This window comes from Narcine bancroftii, chromosome 4 (assembly GCF_036971445.1).
Source record: "Narcine bancroftii isolate sNarBan1 chromosome 4, sNarBan1.hap1, whole genome shotgun sequence".
Taxonomy (NCBI): domain Eukaryota; kingdom Metazoa; phylum Chordata; class Chondrichthyes; order Torpediniformes; family Narcinidae; genus Narcine; species Narcine bancroftii.
Window position 1 is genome coordinate 274,705,206 of NC_091472.1, and position 20,545 is coordinate 274,725,750.

Genomic DNA, 20,545 nt, shown 5'->3' on the forward strand with positions numbered 1-20,545 from the left:
TTACATTAACATCGACCTCTCTAGTTTCCTTCAAACTCCTCCCCTTCTTCTCTCCCTGTGACCTTTCCCCCATCACACTTTCTCTTTTCCTTTTGTAGCGTAGATAAAAGCTCACTCTTGACTGGAGGAGAACTAACGCTTTTATTAGCTTACAGCACAGGTAGGGCTCATGAACAGGCTTCAGAGGGTTTCAGAGTTTAGGAGGGAAACCCGGGTTATATATGGGCCCCTGGGGAGGAGCCAGGAGGCGGGACCAGTTGTCACTACAGGACACTTCTGGTGACCTCTTGCCTCCTTTCAGAGAGCCAAAATCAATTCTCACCTCTCCTCTTATCATATCCAATTAACACCTTCTGTTGGTGTGGACTTTCTCCAACCCCCCCTCCCCCACTTCCCCCATCCCACCCCTGCCAATCTTCCTCATTATTTTTATGCCTTCCTGTTCTTTGCTTATACCTTGAAGATGGGCTCAGGCCTGAAATGTCGGTAATATATCTTTACCTCCTATGGATGCTGTGAGATCAGCTGATTTCCTCCAGCATTTTGTAATATTTTTTTATAGACAGCTTGAATCACTATATTGCTTTTGTCCACACATTGCTACATAAGCCGCTCCCAGACTGGATTTTTACATGCAGAGCAGGGAATTGGCTCCCTGCTGGCTGAGGAACATTGTTTGTAATTACATTTGGATTGTCAGTCACTCTCTGTGATTTGAGAAACACAAATGCTGTAATTTTGAAAGAACAAGGGAAACCTGGAAGGACTCAATCAGATCTTCCTTTTCAACTCCTTACAGGGCCATTAGCAGACCTAACAGATGAGGAAAAGTTTAACATGAACCTTATCCAACCTTATCTCCTGCATTTGGTGCACTTGGCACTATTGACTTCCCCATTTCTTCATGTCAGGCAAACTCTTCATCTGGCATTTGGTGACTAAATCTTCCATCATCTTTGCTTTCTTCATTCTAAATGGTTCTCTACTCAGACATCAGAATATATAAGAATAAGGGAATCAGTCTAACATGTTTTCAGGATTCAGCCAAATGGAATAAGTAACTTGAGTCAAAGACCCTGGAGACAAAATTCCAAGATACAGTGAAACCCCAAATTTTACGCACTCCAATTTAATGTGAGTTCGTATATAACACGATGGGTTATTGGACTCGGGTGATGGGCTCCCAGCAGGAGCAAGGTCCTTGGGCTCCCGGCAGGAGCAGGCGGGTTGAGCTCTTGGCAGGATTGGGGGCATCGGTCTCCCGGCAGGAACAAGGTCCTTGGGCTCCTGGATTGATTTAAAATGCATACAGAATAACTTGGATATTCAAAATAAATGAGAAATGGAAATGATGTAGCTATGCAAATCAAACATGAAAATGCAATGAAACTCCAATTTTGTGCAACTTTGCTTTTTTTTGTGATTAGTTTTTATGGACCTCAATGATCACATTATAATGGGGTTTCACTGTACTTTAAAATAGCAAGAGATTGCAACCAATCCACTTGTCCTGTCACTTTCAGCAGGCCTATTTCACATTTTCTTGAGTTTTAGTTAAAAATAAAGCTAAATAAATCCCTTAATTTCCACCTACTTAATTCCGATTCACATGCATTTTGTAAGATATTAACAATTTTTTGTCAGCCAAACAATAATTTTCCACCAACTGCTTGATTTCTACATGTGGTCACACGGCATCTTTCTTTATAACATCAAGTCCAATGTCACAATTTCTGAATTGTCTCAAATCCAGCCAAATATTTTTTGCTTTTCTCCAGAAAACAAAAATTCTTGGTTCCATTCAGACAGGATAGCTTCAGCAGCTCTTTCCTCCACTTTCCTTGAAATCACATGAAGCTCAGAATTTAGTCACTCAGAGGAAGAAGATCCTAACATGCACAGTCACTGACTTTCACTGACATTTTTTGGTTCAATTTTCCTCTTTTCTACACCATATAAGCCAGTGGTGCTACTGGAACTGCCATAGTGGCAGTGCTGCCACTGGTGCGGACCCCAGAGAGAGGAGACACAGCGCTGCTCTGTAAGGTTTAACAGCCCGTTCCTCAACTGGAGGCTCCCTACAGGCTTTAAATTGTCTGTTAAATGAGCCAACAGTAAGTAAAAACTGCAACTGTGCAGGCCTGTGCCCAAGATAGCAGCACATGTGTTCAGCAGCAGACACAAGGGTTTGCAGACTCTGGAGAGCAACAGACCGGTGCTGGACCACTGGAAATGAAAGCAACCTTTCCCCCCCTCCTCGAGAAGGAGAAGCAAAATAGATGATCCTATAGGTTGATGACCATGGCGGTAGACCAGAGAGGGGCTCAGGAGCTGAAGAATCTACATAGGCTGTGGGCAACCAGCAGTCAGGGGACCTGAACAGGTTGTGGGCTGCTGGTAACTGATCCACAGGAACCAGCTATCAGAGCAGATATTCAAAAGGGTACTGAGGGTAAGAACGGCTTCCGAAGGACTTTGAATGCTGCAGAATTGGATCTGATGATGAAATCAAATGGGATTCTATGCAGCTTCAGAGGCTGTGGGAGCACTGGAGGCAAATCTATGGACATTCAGTGACTTTGAAGGGACTCTCTTTTGCTTCTCTTTTTCTCATACCAGGGTTCCGGGCGACACTAATGATGTCTCTTTGTCTGCCTTACAGCAGGCAGAAGCCAACTTCATATAATATTACACAGTACTATTGCATGACAATAAAGGATTCTTACATCTTAACCTATTATATCTTTGCAATACATTTTCTTTAACTTTTCCACGATGTAACAGTATTCCTTCAATCTATCAGGTCACTTCACAGAACACCTTCACTCTATCTGCTAGAGTGACCAGGACCACCCCGTGGCCAACCATTTCAGTTTTGCGTTCCAATCCCATACCCATAGGTCTGTCAATGGCGATGTACTATCTGACCAAGGCCACCCGTAAATTGGAGGAAGAACGCCTGATTTTCCATCTGGGCAATCTCCAGCAAGATGGCATTAACATCGACTTTCCTGATTTCTGCTAACCTGCTCTCCCTTCCCCCCCTTTCCTTTCCTTCACGTCTTCATTTCCTCAGCTCTTCACCCCACTCCCTCTTTATTCACCTAGTCATCCCTCTGCAGTGATTCACTGGTAATGTGTTGGCTGATGGCTGGCTCTGCCCCCATCTGATCACATATAACCCTGGATTCTCACCTAAACCCAGAACTTTTCCAAAGACTACTGTGAAACCCTACCCATAGTTATAAGCTAATAAAAGTTTTTATTCTCCCTCCTGTCATGAGAGCTTTTATTTCCTAAATGATGGAAGCGCTACTCAAGCCTGGTATACTACTGATAGACCCTCTGTCTCTCGATGTGGCTGAGGAGTTCACGTACTGGTGAGAGTGCTTCCAGGCCTACCCTAACGCGATCAGAGACGACTTCCACACCGATGAACTCAGGAGGTTCGCACTCTTTTCAAGGGTCGGAATGAAAAGGTATGCAGTCATCAGGGACTGTATTACATATGATGCTGCCATTGAAGGCTAGGTACCTGAAGTTTCAGAATGAAGTTCTAGTGAGGCACCGACTCATTCTACGCTGCCAACGGCTGGGAGAGGACATCGATGACTACCTGCTGGATCTGTGAACGCCTGCCAAGAAGTGCAGGTATGAAGTGGCTATGGGCCACGTTCGTGAAGAAGAGCAGATTCGGGACACTAGTCGTACTAGTCAAGGTACATGAGGCAGTGATTGCTCAAGTCAGGTAAGAAGGACCTGGCTAGCCATGATTAACTGGCCAAATCATTGGAACAGGGCGAGCTCGAGAACAATGACCTTGAAGCCACTGAGCTCGCTCACCCAGGTGGCTCCTTCCAAGGACTGGCTGCCCTGCAACCACAGCCCTAACGGCTTTGAGGAGATGCCTGGGGTTTTCCTCATATTAAACCCAGTGGATCCCTCAATATGCTGATAAAGTTCGCACTCTTAGAAGCCATTAATTTCCCCTTCTCGGTTGAAGCCAAAATCCCTTTTAACTACTTCTGGAATCACATTGTGCAAGCTGCCATGCATGCAGTGGATGAAAATCTACATTTCCAAGTGTAAAATGACGCTTTTGATGTAGCCCTCGCCGCTACCCTCAACCAGCTGGGCAGGCTGATTGCATTTTTGTCTCAGACATTACAAGGCCACGAGCTCTGGAACCCATCTATGGAAAAAGAGACTCAAGCCATTGTAGAAGCCATGAGGCACTGGAGACATGACCTGGCTGGTAGGAAATTTACGTTCGTCACTGACCAGCGCTCTGTCGCATTCATGTTTAATAATGTTAAGAAGGGCAAGATTGTTAGGTGGAGGATCAAGCTCTCCACCTACCCATAACTTGTTAATGATGAGTATTCCTGCTTCCCGTTCGCCATTCCTTGTCCAGACACAACCACTTCATCAGTCATAAAGGCCCTAGATTCCATTTTCACCATGTTTGGGTATCCCAGCTATATTCATAGCAACCAGGGCTTATCCTTTATGAGTGAAGAGCTATGTCACTATCTGCTGGTAAGGGGCATCACATCCAGCAGGACTACTAGCTACAACCCCCAGGGGAACTGGCAGGTTGAAAAGGAGAATGCCAGTTTGGAAGGCTGTCAAACTGGCCCTGAAGTCAAAAGGCTTGGCAGGAAGTCCTCTCTATGGCATCCCATTCCATCCCATTCCATCTCTCTCTCTCTCTCTTCTCTCCTGGCCTTCTACCCATATTCAATCATCACCTTTTGTCTGTTGGCCTGTGCTCCTCCCCCAGCCTTTACTTCCCTTCTTCCCAGATTTTTTTATCAGGCAGCTGCCTACTTTTTGATCCTATCTTCAAGAAAGTTTTAGGGCCAGGAGAAGGTTTTCGACGGGATATTGTACTCGTGCTTGATGGACATGGTCTCCAAGAATGGGGTTCGGGGAGGGAATCAAAATTGGATTAAATTGCCCTACATGGACATCCATTTTACAATCCAAATTAATGGGTGAGAAACAACTTCCCCATCAAGACTGGAGTCAGGCCGGGTTGCCTGCTCTCTCCAGTCTTATTTGTTTGCTGCAAAGAGCCCTTTGCTGAATTCATCTGGAAGGACAATGTCATGCAGAGTGATATTGTCAGGCAATGAATGGCACTCAGGTTAAACTCTCTGTGTATGTGGACAATCTTGCCACCTTCTGCTCAGACACACATGATCAGTCGGCAGACTGAGCAGCATCGTGTGCAAGTTAAACATGAAGTAGAGTGAGGTAATACTCTTTGGTAACTGGTCTGGCTTGTCCACCATCCACTTCAGAGTCATATATGACTACCTGAAGTTGTTGGGGATTTGGTTTGAAGGGGCTGAGGCGGTCAGCAAAAAATGGTTGGAGCAGATTGCACAGGTCTACCGGATATTGGTTTTGTGGGCACGGCACTCCCTCTCAATAACAGGGAAGAACCTAAATACTCAACATGGAGTGCATAAATCTAGACAGAGGTGGGAACTCGATTTGAATATTACAATTGATGAGCAAAGATGGTCAGATCTATGTCAAGATTGTATGACAAATACTATTGATGTAAGGTTTACATTAGTTCAATGTAATTTTTTGCATCAGCTATATTTGCACCACAAAAATTGAATAGAATGAAATCAGATTTATCATATCAATGTTTTAGGTGTCGTGAAGGGACAGGAACTTTCTTGCGTTCAATTTGATCATGTCCCAAGGTAAATCCATTTGGGTGGACTTGGGGAATATTTTAGAACAAGTTACGGGTATTGTATTTCCACAAAAAACAGATTTATTTCTATTGAGAAACATAGAAGGAACATGACTGAAGTTGAAGCTATCAAGACACCAAATGAAGTTTGTTAAAATAGCATTAGTGGTGACAAGGAAATGTATTGTGGAGACCTGGAAATCAGATTCACATTTGGGTATGGGCAGATGGAATGCAGAAATTCAAAGCTGTATCTCCTTGGAGAAATTACATATAATTTGAGAAATAGATATGGTATATTTTTGCTAATTTGGAGCTTGTATATGCAAATGTTATGTATAAATATGTAGTGATGTTCTTCCAGTCTCATGAGACCTATGTTAATCTTCTTCCCTAAATTGATCAGATAAATCCTACTGGAATCCTGTGTGTTGGAAAGTGATCCGCCGAGCAATGCATGATGCTAGTTTTTTTTTTTGGTTTATACTACTTTTTAAAATATTTATATATATAAATTTATTTGGGGGTGAGGGGATTAGGGAGGGAAGCGGGGGTGTTATGGTCAACATGTAATGATTGAAACTCTCTTAAAATTAAATTGTATATTAATTAAATGCATCTAAAAAAATAAATTTAATATTCAATAAAAAACCTGGAAGAACCTGGTCATCAGGTGCATGGTGCTCTTGGTATTGCTGAATGTGGTGCAGGTGTGGCCCATCTCCCACAGCTCTACTTTAGTAATCACCAGAGCCACATTCCAGTACATATTGGGATCAAAGATGAAAAGAGTCCAATGTGATGCCATATACAAATCGCCAGACAACAGGGCCAAGGGCGTAACCAACACAGCCCTCATCCCGATGTCCACCTTCAGGCTATTTGTGAGACCAAAGTATGAGTGCACCAAGTGCCACCATGTTCTGAGGTTCTACTTGTCCCAAGTGTTGCAAGAGATGGGCCTAGCCTCATTGATGCATAATGGCCCAGTCAGCTGGACATTCCCACACTACCTAACATTCATGGAAATTTTTTACAGACCAGCACCTTTGAAAACAAGATGATCAGGCAATGGTCAACAAGGAATGCCAGGCAGACACTGAGAGACAAGGTCTCGATAGATACAGCGGGTGGTTCCCTGAGCAAACCACCAAGATCATCTGGCCGAATGCTCATCAGTAGTGCTCAGGAACAAGCACCAGGAATTGGCCTGACTGATGGTGGGAGGTGTCTTCAAGGTCAGATCTTTCCTTTACAATCAAAATATCATCCACAACACATGTTGTTCACAAGATGACAGTGGTGGAGTGGAGACAGTCACCCTCCACTTTGCAGAATGCAGATTTGCTAAGAGTGTGTGGGGAAGGATGCAAGTTTCCTTGACACAGTTCAGTCCCAACAGTAGTGTAATAGAGGACTCTCTGATTTATGAGCTGTTCCCAGGGATGGACTCAGTGTCAGATATTCAGAAATGCTGGAAAACCATCAACTCAGGTGAAAGAAGCACCCAAAATCTGTTGGTCTTTGAGCAAATGGATGTGTTGGTACAGGAATGCTGCCGATTGGCACATTCTAGGCTGCAGGAGTACATGCTGAGGGACACACAGAGGCTTGGCACAGCTAATACAAGGGCACTGTGGGGAAGGACCACAGTCTAGAATCCTTTCATTACAAAGCATTAAGGTGCTGAGACAGAGGGGAAGCCCCTCAAACAACAGAGGGGAGTAATGATAAGGTACCAATGTATAGTGATGGAAATGTCTGGATATGAAAAAAAGGGTGTGAAGAAACTTTGACAGTTTTCTGTTTGTAAATAATTTATAGTGAATAGTCTCCTTTTTTGGGGGGAAAATTGTATATATGTATCTTTATCTCTTATGAACATTGTGATACCTGCTGAATTCCTCCAGCATTTTTGCGTTTTTACTAAAATCACAGCATCTGCAGACGTTGGTGTTTCATTCTTGAACAAGTAGAATGTCTTTTGTTCTCAAGTGGCTGAATTTCTATGAATGAAGCTTTGGGAGCAAGTCTGGACCATAATTCTTATGTGGAACTACAGGTGATGGCAATGTCTTAAATAGTTTAAATTAGTATTTCATGACAGGTGGTGAATTCAGGGAAGAGAATGGAGATATTCTGAAACCTATCAACACTCTAATAGTGGGGGTCTTGGTGACTTGAATCACATAGATAAATGCTGGGTGCTGATTGAGATCCTGTGGGAAACAATGGAAGCAATGATGGAGATCATCTTATCTTTGTTACCCACTGCGATTTATCTGTAATTGAGAGGCAGTCTGAAGTTGTGTCATTATTTTAGATGCAAGGAAGAGAAATAGATTTTTACATTAAAAAATAGAATTAAGGGATATGGGGAAAAGGCAGGTAGGTGGAGTTGAGTCAATGATCAGATCAGCCATGATCTTATTGAATGGCGGAGGAGGCTTGATGGGCCGGATGGCCTACTCCTGCTCCTATTTCTCATGTTCTTATGTTTATGTTCTAAATGAAGAATCTACAGGACAGTGAACTTTATATCAGTGGTGGGAAAGTTACTGGAAGGAATTCTGAAATATATGATTTATTTGCATTTGAAAAGGCAAGGATTGATTAGGCGTAGACAGAATGGCTTTGTTCGTAGGAGATCATGTCTCATGAAATTAATTAAATGAATTTTTTGAAGAGATATCAAGAGGATTGATAAGGGCAGGGTGGTAGATGTTACTGTATTTTACATGGAATTTAGCAAGGCCATTGCCAAGGTCTCGTAGGGAAGGCTAATCTGGAAGATTAGAACATACAGGATCTAGGTTGCACTAATCAACTGAAAATAAGATTGAATCAGTGGTAGGTGGTGGAGGGTGGTAATGGAAGATATTATTTCATATTGAGGCCTATGACCAGAGGCCTTCTGGAGGTATTAGTGCTGAGTCCACTGCTGTTTGTCATATAGATTAATGATTAGGATAAGAATGTATGTGACCTGATTAGTAAGTCAACAAATGTTATTGGTGGTGGAATGGACATAATTATCTAACATTACAACAGGATATTGGATCAACTGGAGTATTAGAGAAAGTAATGTGCAAAATGATGCATTTTTGGAAGTTAAATCAGGCCAGGAGATATATATTGAATCTCAGGGTCTGGTCTAGTGGGGTGAGAAAGTGGGGAAATATGGAAAAACAGAGAGATTGCGAAGTACAATCTCTTCTGTTTCTCTTCCTTGTCTTGAAAGTGGTTCTGGAATGGAGGTGCTTCTTTGTGTGTCATCACAGGGCAAACAAAGGAAAGCAAATTGTGTCTTTTCTGTACATGATCATAAAAAAATCTTATTGATAGATGGAGTAATGAAGAAGGACTTTGGCAGGCTTGATTTCACAGACTGTGGCTTTGAGTAGAAGAGTTGGGATATTGTGGTACAGTGGCAGAGTCATTGGTGAGATAGTGCCTGGAGTATAGTGTGCACCTCTGGACTTCTGATAGGAAACATGTGACTGAGGTCAAGAGGGTGCAGAAAAATTTCACAACTATGCTGCCTGTACTTATGAGGAAAGAATGGATCACCTGACTCTGTCCAGATAAGAGGATTACCAAGATTAAATGATCACAGTCTTTCTCTATCTTGAGAAATACGTGCATTTAAACTGAAAGATATTTTTTGTCTCTCCAACAAAAGAAAAATACACAAAAAATAATGTCTTGACTGCTAAGAAAGCCAAAGGCTATGTTGCCTCAGTCATGTTATGAAGCTAGAACTGTGAGGAGAAAATGCCTCTAAGGTTGAGTCGTTGCTGAAGCTGAAGTGATGTAATTCATTAAAAACATTCATCTGAAAGAGGTTCTGGCTTGCAATCTCTCGCTCTCTTTCTCTCTCCAGCTCTCTGTCTCTGTCTCTCTCATCCTCTAGCTCTCTCTCTCTCTCTCTCTCTCTCTCCCTCCCCCCTTCCCCTCCAAGCAGTTTATTGCACTCTGCCAGGCTTCACTTCAATATGAAGACTGTGCTGAAGTCCCAGAGGAAGACTGTCAAGATCTTTGTATCTGAAAACAATTCATTTCAGGATAAGTTTTCAAATCAACAATATGGCACTTCAGCACCAACTAGTGCATTCCCAATAGTGAAGTTTAACTCAATAGGAAAGCTCTATAAACATATTCAAAAGACATCATGCAGCAATTGAGCTTTTAGTAGCTCATGATAATTTAAGTGCTGCTGATTTGGAACTTTTATTTTATTTAATGTTGTGACTATGACTGAGTCACCAGAGACTAAAGCTGGTAGATATAAAAGGTCCTTTTATATCACAAGTAGGTCTTCCAGAGAATCAGTTTCTCCTTACCCCATACACAATAGTGCTGTAATTTTACATATTTTTAAACACTAAACAATAAACAATTAAATACAGTGTAAATTACTATAATTACCCTGGAACATTTTGAGTGTGGACAGGGATGTTTTTGAAGAATTACATGTTGAATTCTGAATTCTTTATCGTCACTTGCTCTGAGATACAGTAAAAAAAAGCACATTTTTTTTGTGTGTGTGCAGTCCAGGCAAATCAACCCACATGGGAGACAAAGACAGCACGAGGGTCAATTCTGGTCAGTGGGTCAATTCGACCAGTGCCATCATGGGCATAACTCTTCACTCCATTGAGGACATCTAAAAGGGCAGTGTATCAAGAAAGCAGCCTCTATCATCAAGGACCTTCACCACCCAGGTCATGCCTTCTTCTCACTGCTACCATCAGGAAGGAGGTACAGGGACCAGAAGACAAACAGCCAATGGTACAAAGCAGCTTATTCCCTCTGCCATCAGATTTCTGAAATGACAATGAACCACAGACCATAAAATGTTCTCTTCTTTTGCACTAACTGATTTTTAAAAATATATAATTAGTAGCCATTTTTGCACCTGAAATGGTGCCGAAAAACAACAAATTTCATGACATGTGCTTATCATCATAAATTCTGATTCTGCTTCTCATTCAAGCAGCATCAGTGGTAGAAACAAAAAGAATGGTCAAGTCACTTCATCAGGACTGAGGAAAGCAGGTATCTCAGTCAGGATGGGAGAGGTGAGACAGGAGTATGGGATTCGTCAACAGGTAGAGGTGAAATACAATGGACAGAGGCCAGCATTGACAGGTGCCATGCAAAAATTAATAGTGTTGGAAATAGTGTTAAAGAAAGTCAAATTTTGCAGTAATGGAACAAAACCTCAAAAATATTGTGCAGATATTGAGAAAAGTGCAGTTATAAACAGTGCACCGGCATCATCTTTTGCCAATGGCATCGATTCAATGGTAGCACATGCCAACCAGCATAAACCCTCTGAATATATACACACACTGGTGGCTGATAATTCAAAGGGTTTTTGCTAGTGGGCATATGTCATGGGTAAACTTGTACCTCTCACTTTGTTCGTTTTAGATTGGTCACAGTGTTTGAACTACCAAAAGAAAATAGACACACGCACCGAGAGCAGATCAGTTTATACAAATGTTTATTACAAATTCAAAAGCTGATTTCAAACTACAATATGCAAGCTCTTCCCACTATACTTATCAACACCTGGACTGGTCCCAACTGCTGAAGCGAGGCAACGACTGCACACTTGTAGTAGGTTGTCAGGGCGCCGGTAGCAGCTTCTCCACCTCCCCCGACCGGAACATTGGCTGGACTCGAGAAGTTCTTCTTCTTGCTGAGAGATGTTGCCACCTCTCGGAGAGTCTCAAACTTCAGCAGCGGGACCATGGCTTATATTACCCAAAAACTGCTTTCCCAGCACAGCAAGAAAGATAAGCAAGCAAGTTAGCATGCTAGGCTTCTATCAAATAACATAATTTTCAGATGATCACTTTGAATACAATGGTTTATTTTGCATCAGGGCTAGGCCTCTGACAGTCTGTGACCAAAACAAGCAGGAAGATTAAGTGTTCTTGGTACACAGATGTCCTTTCGTCAGGTAACTGCATCTCTGGCCCCTCGTTGGAATTTAGCTTATGTCTGCTGATTCTAAAAAACAAGCAGGTTCTCAGCCTTGTAGAAGCAAAGGCTGCAAAAGTAAAAATCATGGTTTAAATCTTCCATTATAGCATATATGACTTCTGTTAAATTGTTTGGAAATAGGCTACTGGTTATAAAAATAACTTGAATATAAGAAAAAACAGAAGTTTCCTCAACTGCTTTAGTGCTTTTATAGGGCCTTTCAGGTGGCCTGAACACCCTAGTGTAAAGCCCCATAGTCTCCCACCTTGCGGCTAAAGACACTCACTTGAATGCAGCTGAAACACCTCAGAGTTGCCGACACCAACACTCCTCAGGGAGGGATAATCAGTGGAGTGCCGGGCTCTGATGGGCGGCGAGCTGATGACTCTATCAGCTAGTGACCCAACTCCCTGCTGCCTGATAGGCCCCTGCCCTGCCCTGCTGGCTTACAGCCACTTCCTGCCCCGCTGACTGACAGCCCCCCACCCCGGTGCCAGACAGCCTCACACCCCGCTACCTGATAGCCCCTCACTGACCCTCTACCCGACAGACCCCGCCACACTGGGAAAGGGAGGTCGGCGGGGGCTGTCGGGGCAGAGATGGCTGGCAGGGTACGTTGGGAGAGGCCAGTGCGGGCTGTCATTGCCTGGCTGGCCGCTCCTGCACTGGGGCCGCTCTCTGTGGCTCAAAATGCAGCATAGTGTTAGGTTCTGCTTTGTTCGAGAATGAGTGAGTCAGACACCAGACTGAGTCGAAATCAAGGTTCTTTATTACCGGATTGTAACACTTGCAACTAACAGTGTTAGTTGGAGAAGGCGCATTCAAACGATATCAGCAAGTGGTGTTTTTTTTTATACCCCAGGACACGCACTTAGTAAATTATCATACCATTACACTGTCCAATGAATAAGCTGTTGCTACCCTTCACTGTTAGTCTGCTGCTCATCAGCTTGTTAGTGCCAAACTTATCTTGAGCGTACAAGGTCATTCCATCCTGTTACTCCTTAGTACTGGGTGACTCCTTCTCCAGTCCCATCTCATGATGTTTTTATCTTACAATAGTCAATATAGATCTCTTTCCATGGGGCTGTCAGTACTGGAAATCGTAAGGTGATCCTTTGGTTATGCCCATTGCAGATAGTACATTCAGCTCTAAAGTTGTCAATGTGCTCGCATAAGTGGGGATTCCACCAATGTTGTTTAAGCGTATTATAAGTTTTGGTGGCGCTAATGTGAGTCGGCCCATGTGCTTCTTCAAAAAATAGTGGAAGTAATTGGCAGGGGGCAACTATCGTACCTATTGGGGAGCGCCAGACATGTACTGTCCGATTGTCATTGATGATCTCCTGTCGTGTAGCACCGCATTTCATCCATTCCTCTTTCTCACTTGGGCTAGCTTTTTCCTGTATTTCTATCAGGTGTTCAATATTTGGTGGGGGTCCCTCTCCCTCCTTCTCCTTTAGGTCACTCAACTTACTACTATTTTCTCTTCTCTCTAATTCCTCTTTTTTGCCATGGGACCTCAGAATCATCCCCTGTATAGGTTCTTGATATCCAGTAACCTGTTTGGCTGCTCTGTCAGCAGCCGTGTTTCCTTTCCCTTCCTTTGTGTTTTGTAGGGAATGGCCTGCCACCTTAATTAGGCTTAGAGCCCGGGGAAGCATGACTGCCCTGACAAGTCTCCTTAAAACCAGATCATGTCGGAGAGATTTATTGTCAGAGTACATACATGACATCACAGAGAGAGAGCATAGCGAGAGAAAGAGATAGAAAGGCAGAGAGCCAAATTGTTAGGTCTGAAAGTCAGGTTACAACTAGGAAACCAAGTTTTTGGGCTATATTTTTGTCCAGTTTCCCTGTACCAATCTATGAATTTACGTAACTTCATCTCCTTAGTGATGCTGGGAATACCTTCAATTAACTTGTCAAAAATATTTCGAATAAACCGTGTGTCTCTTAAGATTCTGTCAACTTTTTCATTGATATCTCCTACCTGATCTGGACACAGCTTTTGCAGTCTTTGGTCGTCGCCCTTGTTCACCAGGCAGGATCTCTGAGTACTCTTTTTGTCATCTCAAGGTCTCTAATGTCCGCTGTGGTATTCCTCCACGGTGAATTTGGGAAATAACTTCTTAAGTTTTCAAGTGTACAGACATTATCATACCTACCGGGCATTTATAAGCGAGTCTTATACAATTGAGACCAATAAGCCTGAACCTTCATTTTCTTTCAAAGCCCAACCTTAACGTGGGAGATTTCTCCTCTTAATAACTGGTTTAGGGCCGAAAACTCAGGTCCCCAATTGTTCTTAGACCACCTTCTCACTCTATTTGACTTTGCAACGTCACAATAAAGACTTTTTAATCTCTAGTAGTTTGTCGGCGAAGCACTTATCAAATGTCACTAAAACACCTTAAGGACTTTTATAGTTTTGTCCGTAAACACTTACGTGTTACAATCCTGGTAGGTGACGACCTTCAATTATGATCATCTAATTTGTCCGATCTCTAGTTCTTACTGACAATCATAAAGATTTTAAGAGAGAGAATTTTGTTAAAACAGGCTTCTCTGGACCTTTTTGTCAGCTGGCTGAGATGATTGTCAGGAAAAACAGAAACCGTCGTCTAGTGTCCACTCACCCATCACGTCGGGGTCACCAAATTGTTAGGTCTGCTTTGTTCGAGAATGAGTGAGTCAGACACCAGACTGAGTCGAAATCAAGGTTCTTTATTACCGGATTGTAACACTTACAACTAACAGAGTTAGTTGGAGAAGGCGCATTCTAACGATATCAGCAAGTGGTGTTTTTTTATACCCCAGGACACGCACTTAGTAAATTATCATACCATTACACTGTCCAATGAATAAGCTGTTGCTACCCTTCACTGTTAGTCTGCTGCTTATCAGCTTGTTAGTGCCAAACTTACCTTGAGCGTACAAGGTCACACCACCCTGTTACTCCTTAGTACTGGGTGACTCCTTCTCCAGTCCCATCTCATGATGTTTTTACCTTACAATAGCAATGGCGGTCTTCCCTACCCATAATCCCCCACGCAGCTAGAACTATTGTGGGAATCACAGAGCAGTTCCATCTGCTTGGGGGATTATGGGAAGGGAAGACGATCATTGCTATGCCACATATTTATGATGGGTGGCACTACAGCACCAGTCGCCTCCACCTCCATCAGATTCAGATGCACTACGAGGTGCCTCTGGATATCAAAAGGCCCTTTCAGGTGGACCAGGCCATGGTGCAGTAGCCTTTTAGGGTGACCACCTAAAAGGTGAGTCTGCAAGTTAAAATCCACTCCTGCTGTTGCCCTCAAGGCGGAGGGTCTCCCTCTCAGGGCCTTCTGTCTTTAGTGATGTGTTAATACAGGAGATTGCCCCTTAATGCCTTTCTAAATCCAATCATGAGGATTTAAAAGAAAGCCAATTTACATGAACGCTCATTAATCATCTTCCCCTGTAGAGTTTCAATTGATCAAAATCAGAGAGTATAGAAGGTCTCATAATATTAGTGGTGGTAATGGTGTATGTTCATGCATCGATATAATTGACTGTATGAATGTAAAATGTCTTGAGCGATTTTCTTATTTTGTTAATAGTTTATTATGAATAAAGTATACTTTTGGGGGAAAAATGGAAGTTTAACTGTGAACAATTAAATTAAAAACACGAAAACTTCATATGTTGGAATCTTGAACAGTCAAATAATTACTGGAGAAAGTCAGGAAGCTAGCCGGCATTCATTCATAGTAATGCTGTAGACAGTCAGCATTTTGGGTTTAAAATTAAAAGTTGAAATTACAAATATAGAGGGGGATTAAACTGGGGAAAGGGCCAGATGAGACAGGGTAGAGAACAAAGATTGTGAGAGGTGGAGAGATGGGTATAGGGAGAAAATCCTTTGGGTGAGGGGGGATGAGGAAGAAATGTTAGATGGAGAGAAAAGAAATCGATGTACAGTAGATCGAGAAGTGATGGAAATAGTGGAGGCAAATGGCGTTTGGGGCAGAGAGAAGGTTATCTAAAATTAGGAAAATCAATGTAACCCTGACAATGGATGTGGCAATGTTCTAGGAATTGTTTGGGGAGTTAAAATGGCTACAGGAAGCTTGTTTGGACCCACAAATAGAGTGCAAGTCTTTGGTGAAGAGTTCACCCAATCGGAGTTTGATCACACTAATATAAAGGAAGGAGGATACCTCTGGTTGATTAAAGTCTGGGATTACATACGAGTCAACTCAGGGGTTCCATATTGGTCAGAATGCATAAAGACAGGTTATGGGCCTTTTTGACACAAATTTGTCAAGCTATTACTCTGTTTCTTTGTCTATTGGTGCTGCCTTACTTATTAAGTATTTCTAGCATCATTCCAAATTCCAGAATATCATAGTCTTAACCATACAGCAAGGAAATAGGCCTCCTGAGCTTAGAGTGACCAGCTATTTACACAATACTACTTTAATCCCATGTTTTATTCTCTCAATTTTATCATCAGTTATTATGTCCTCCTCCCCCCCCCCACCCCCCAGATTCTATTACTTGTATACGCACAAGGGTAAGGTATAATGGACAATGAACTTACTAGCTGCACATTTTTGAGATGTTGGAGGGAACTAGAACAGCCATGCAGTCAACTGTCATGATTTTATATATTTCGTGATCAATTCATTCTCTTGATTGTTTAAAAATAATTCATTTTCTCAGATTACTGTGGATTATAGCCAAGGGGATAACCAGAACCATCAATCTACCATGCCAATACCAATGTCATGGATCAGAATGAGTTGTGCAGAATGGGGAAAGAGGAAGGTGGGTGGAGGAAAACAAGAAAGTCAGCAGGTGCTAGGATCAAGTGGAATAGACAGATCATCTGGAGAAACTTGGCAAGTTACACAGCATCCATAGGATGTAAAGGGTTCCAAACACTTCGAGTGAGGAGTGGATTGGAAGGAATGAATGAATGGCAGAAAGATTGATAGGATCTTAATTTCAGTAACACTAAAATGAAGAGATAAATTAAATTAACCAGGCCCTCTCTGAGGACTTGAGAAAAAAAGTTAACAGTTAGAAGTCAAAAACCAGAAAGCAGTTTGAAAGACACAGTTGCCTCACAGCTGTTTGACTTCCTTGTACTTAGAAAGCTTCCACTTATTTGTTCAAAGAAAGTCGACATCATATGTGGGAAGTGGGAGTTCATGCTGTTCAGTTCCTTTTATTTGCAGAAATGGCACATTACTGCACGTTTCATTCCAACCTTGTGAAATAATTGATGAAATGGCCAGGACATTTTATGAAATATGGCCCATAGTTAAATGGAAACCTTTTTGTATTTTCCAATTTTGCACTGACAGTTATACAATTTTTAAAATTAAGAATATGGGAACATATGCTTGAACTCCCTGTTACCAATTTGCAAGAGGGAGAAGTAACAGATGACTGGCTTCACAATTTTATTAAAATCCACGAGACTGCTAACTTTCCAATTGATTTCAAATATTAACTGGACGGAAAATCAATACAATTTACTTAGCAAATGTTTTGCATTGCAATGTCAATAATTCAGCAAATAAGTTAAGAAACTGTTTATCTTGGTTTATTCATCTAGTCGATCACTACAACCTCAAATCACAACAAAACTGTGGTTTTGATATTAACAAAGTTTCAAAAATACAAAAGAAAACTTCAGATCAGATACTATTTATTAGTCATGTAATAAAATAAAAAAGCAATATTGCATGAAATTGCCTTCAGTCTGCCATAAGCCAGAGAAAGATTTGTGATTAGCATTGCCTGGCACCACTAGCAGTCAGAGAAAGGGAAGGAAAAGCGAGTTCCCTCAGAGTCACTGAGTGGCCGTGGATGTACCTTCAGTGCTTGCGCAGCCTTTGCCACCGCTCAAAACTTCAGCTCAGTACAAACTATCGGCAATCCAAGCCCAGATCCAAACCTCTGACATAATGAGGAAACATTCAGCACCCATGGTCCTTCAGGAGATCTTCTTGCCTTATTTAATTTTGTCCTAATGGTGCATGTTAAAAAAAAATCATTTATTACCAAATGAAAGAATAATACCAGCTGATAGAGACAGCAGTTTTTATTTACAATAATTATTTAGAAGTAAAATAGTGCCCTTAGGACTCTTTATTTTGTAATATCTTTGACTAGATTGCAGCTGTGCATTCCTTCCCACCTGCCGCCTGATCCATTTCTTAGGTAGCACCTGGAAGAGATTTACATTGTGGATTGATCATTGCAGCTGTCATTTTAGCAGAAGCTGAGGATGCAGCGGGGGGATGCATCAGGCTGGTTGGATTAAAGGATTTAGTAATGCTAAATGTTTGCAAATTCATGTCACCAGCAAAATACATTTACCATTACCCTAAGGAATCGACCATGCTCCAGTTTGTGCTTGTGACATGTGTAAATCTGGAAATTTACTGCATTAAACTAAAAGCATATTGAAATTGATATTGCAAGAAAAAAATATAACAAGAATAGGAGCAGGAGTAAACCTTTTGTTCCATCCAGCATTTGTCAACATCATGTCTGATTTTATTTCTCAGGACCATTTTCAGGTATTATCCCCATATCCATTTAATCCTTTAATTCCAGATATTTGTCAAACTTTGTTTTAAATGACTGAGTTTCCACAGCCATCCAGGATAGAGAATTCCAAAGACTCATCATACTTCATGTGAAAAAATATTCTCTTATTGTATTGTATTGAGCTCCACAATCTCAGCTCATTTCCTTTGTAACAAGTAAATTGAGGTGGTATATAATACTCCAGTTGTGAACTCAGCTGGAATAGTCAAGAGTTATGGAGAAAAGGCATCGGAGTAGGAATGAATGAGAGAATGGATCAGCTCATGATGGAATGACGGAGCAGACTCGATGGGCCAAATAGCCTGCTTCCGCTTCTGTATCTTTTGTCTTATCTTCTTTGGCTTGGCTTCGCGGATGAAGGTTTATGGAGGGGTAATGTCCACGTCAGCTGCAGGCTCGTTTGTGGCTGACAAGTCCGATGCGGGACAGGCAGACACGGTTGCAGCGGTTGTAAGGGAAAATTGGTTGGTTGGAGTTGGGTGTTAGGTTTTTCCTCCTTTGTCTTTTGACAGTGAGGTGGGCTCTGCGGTCTTCTTCAAAGGAGGTTGCTGCCCGCCGAACTGTGAGGCGCCAAGATGCACGGTTTGAGGAGATATCAGCCCACTGGCGGTGGTCAATGTGGCAGGCACCAAGAGCAAATTCTTTGCTCCTGTGTTCAAATACTCTTGTAATATTTCCTTCTTATCATTTGTTGCACCAGTCGGTTGATTTCCAGTGATTTGGGCTTGAGGATGTCTTGGGCATTTTGAACATCGACATTGTCCAATTTCTCATCCAAGGGATTTGCTACTTTTGAGATTATGAACAATATTTGAAAATTATTGATTCCCTCACTTCTTCACTTCCTAGGTTTGGCATAGCTGGCAGATTTCTGTGGCTTCTTTTTGAAGAGAGATATAAAATAATTTCACATAATAATTCAGGTGTGGTCTGATATGTAATGGTAGTATGGCATCTTTACTAATACACTCAATCCTTTCACAATTTATGTAACCTAGATATTTTACACCAGGGCCAACTGCCACCCGTTTCCTGTTAGAAGAAAAAAATGACAACACTGCCGGAGCTGCTGCAATAGCAGTGCTGCCACTGGTACAAACTCATAGAGAGTGGGGAGCAAAGTCTCAACACTGCCCTGAGGGGTCCAGCTGCTCAGTCTGACTCTGACTGCACAGGTTTTAAATGGCCTGTTGAAGGAGCTGGCAGAGGTTGAAAACTGTTGGGCTTCATATTGTTTGCCTGATTACTCCTTATATTTTTCTGTATATGGCCCACACTAAAAATGTTAGGCCACCTCTGTTCTATATATTACATGTGGGTAATCATGAATATTTTAAAGCACTTTCAAGTATTTACTAATAAGAACAGAACAGTTAGTATGAAGGTGTTTTTTAGTTAGAATCCGCTGCAACATTAGAAAGGTTCTAGAGAATTTTAATACAATAAATTATATATTGTACTTCAACATTATCATGCACAATTAACCTTAGCTTGGCTTTAGTAGAATGAAAATAAGAATGAAAATTTCACTTGTTTTATTTAAAACTTAAATTATATGTGGCCTTAATTCTGGTTTTATTATTCTCCAGTTATTTGGAATAAAGACTATTGAACCTTCACAGAAGAAGACAGAAAAACAGTTCAAGTTAATGTTCAGGACACATACAAGACATCACATGAAACCCTGTTTTTTTTTTCCCCTGTGGGCCAGGCAGAATTTCTACTTATCAGTAGTGTAAGCTGCACTCAAGAAAATGATACATATACAAAAAGAAAAATGCAACAAAGAAATGTAATCAAACTGACCAAAAAAATCAGTAATAAATAATGTGCAAAGAGTCCTTAAATGAGTCTCTGATTGAGTCTGTTGCTTAGGAATCTGATAGTGTTCCTGGACCTGATGGTATTAGTCTTGTGGCACCTATACCCCTTTCCTGCTGGCAGCAGTGAGAATAGAGTATGAATGCGTGGTGTGGATTTTTTGTGATTGCTGCTGCTCTCCGAAAGCTGCATTCCATGTAGATTTCCCTGATGGTGAGGAGTTTTGCCTGTAATGTACTGGGCTGTGTCCATTACCTTTTGCAGGGCTTTCCATTTCGAGGTATTGGTGCTCCCATGCCAGCCCATATTGTAGTCAGTTTGCACACTTTTCACTATGCATTTGGAGAAGTCTGCCAAGATTTCCAATAACATGCTGAGCCTCCACAAACTCCTAAGGAG

The 20,545-nt window shown here is 41.8% G+C and overlaps 2 long non-coding RNA genes across 2 annotated transcripts in view; one reads left to right on the forward strand and one right to left on the reverse strand.

Moving 5' to 3' along the window:
- Positions 1 to 6,762: 6,762 nt before the first annotated feature.
- LOC138761990 (uncharacterized) lies at positions 6,763 to 20,163 on the forward strand. The gene is made up of 3 exons (XR_011356691.1): positions 6,763 to 6,954; positions 10,269 to 10,507; positions 19,915 to 20,163. It is a non-coding gene; the product is annotated as an uncharacterized lncRNA (long non-coding RNA).
- The window catches only part of LOC138761989 (uncharacterized), a 55,502-nt gene continuing 52,264 nt past the window's right edge, over positions 17,308 to 20,545 (reverse strand). The window contains exon 4 of the long non-coding RNA XR_011356689.1: positions 17,308 to 17,738. This is a non-coding gene — a long non-coding RNA (uncharacterized lncRNA). The remainder of the gene's footprint in view (positions 17,739 to 20,545) is intronic.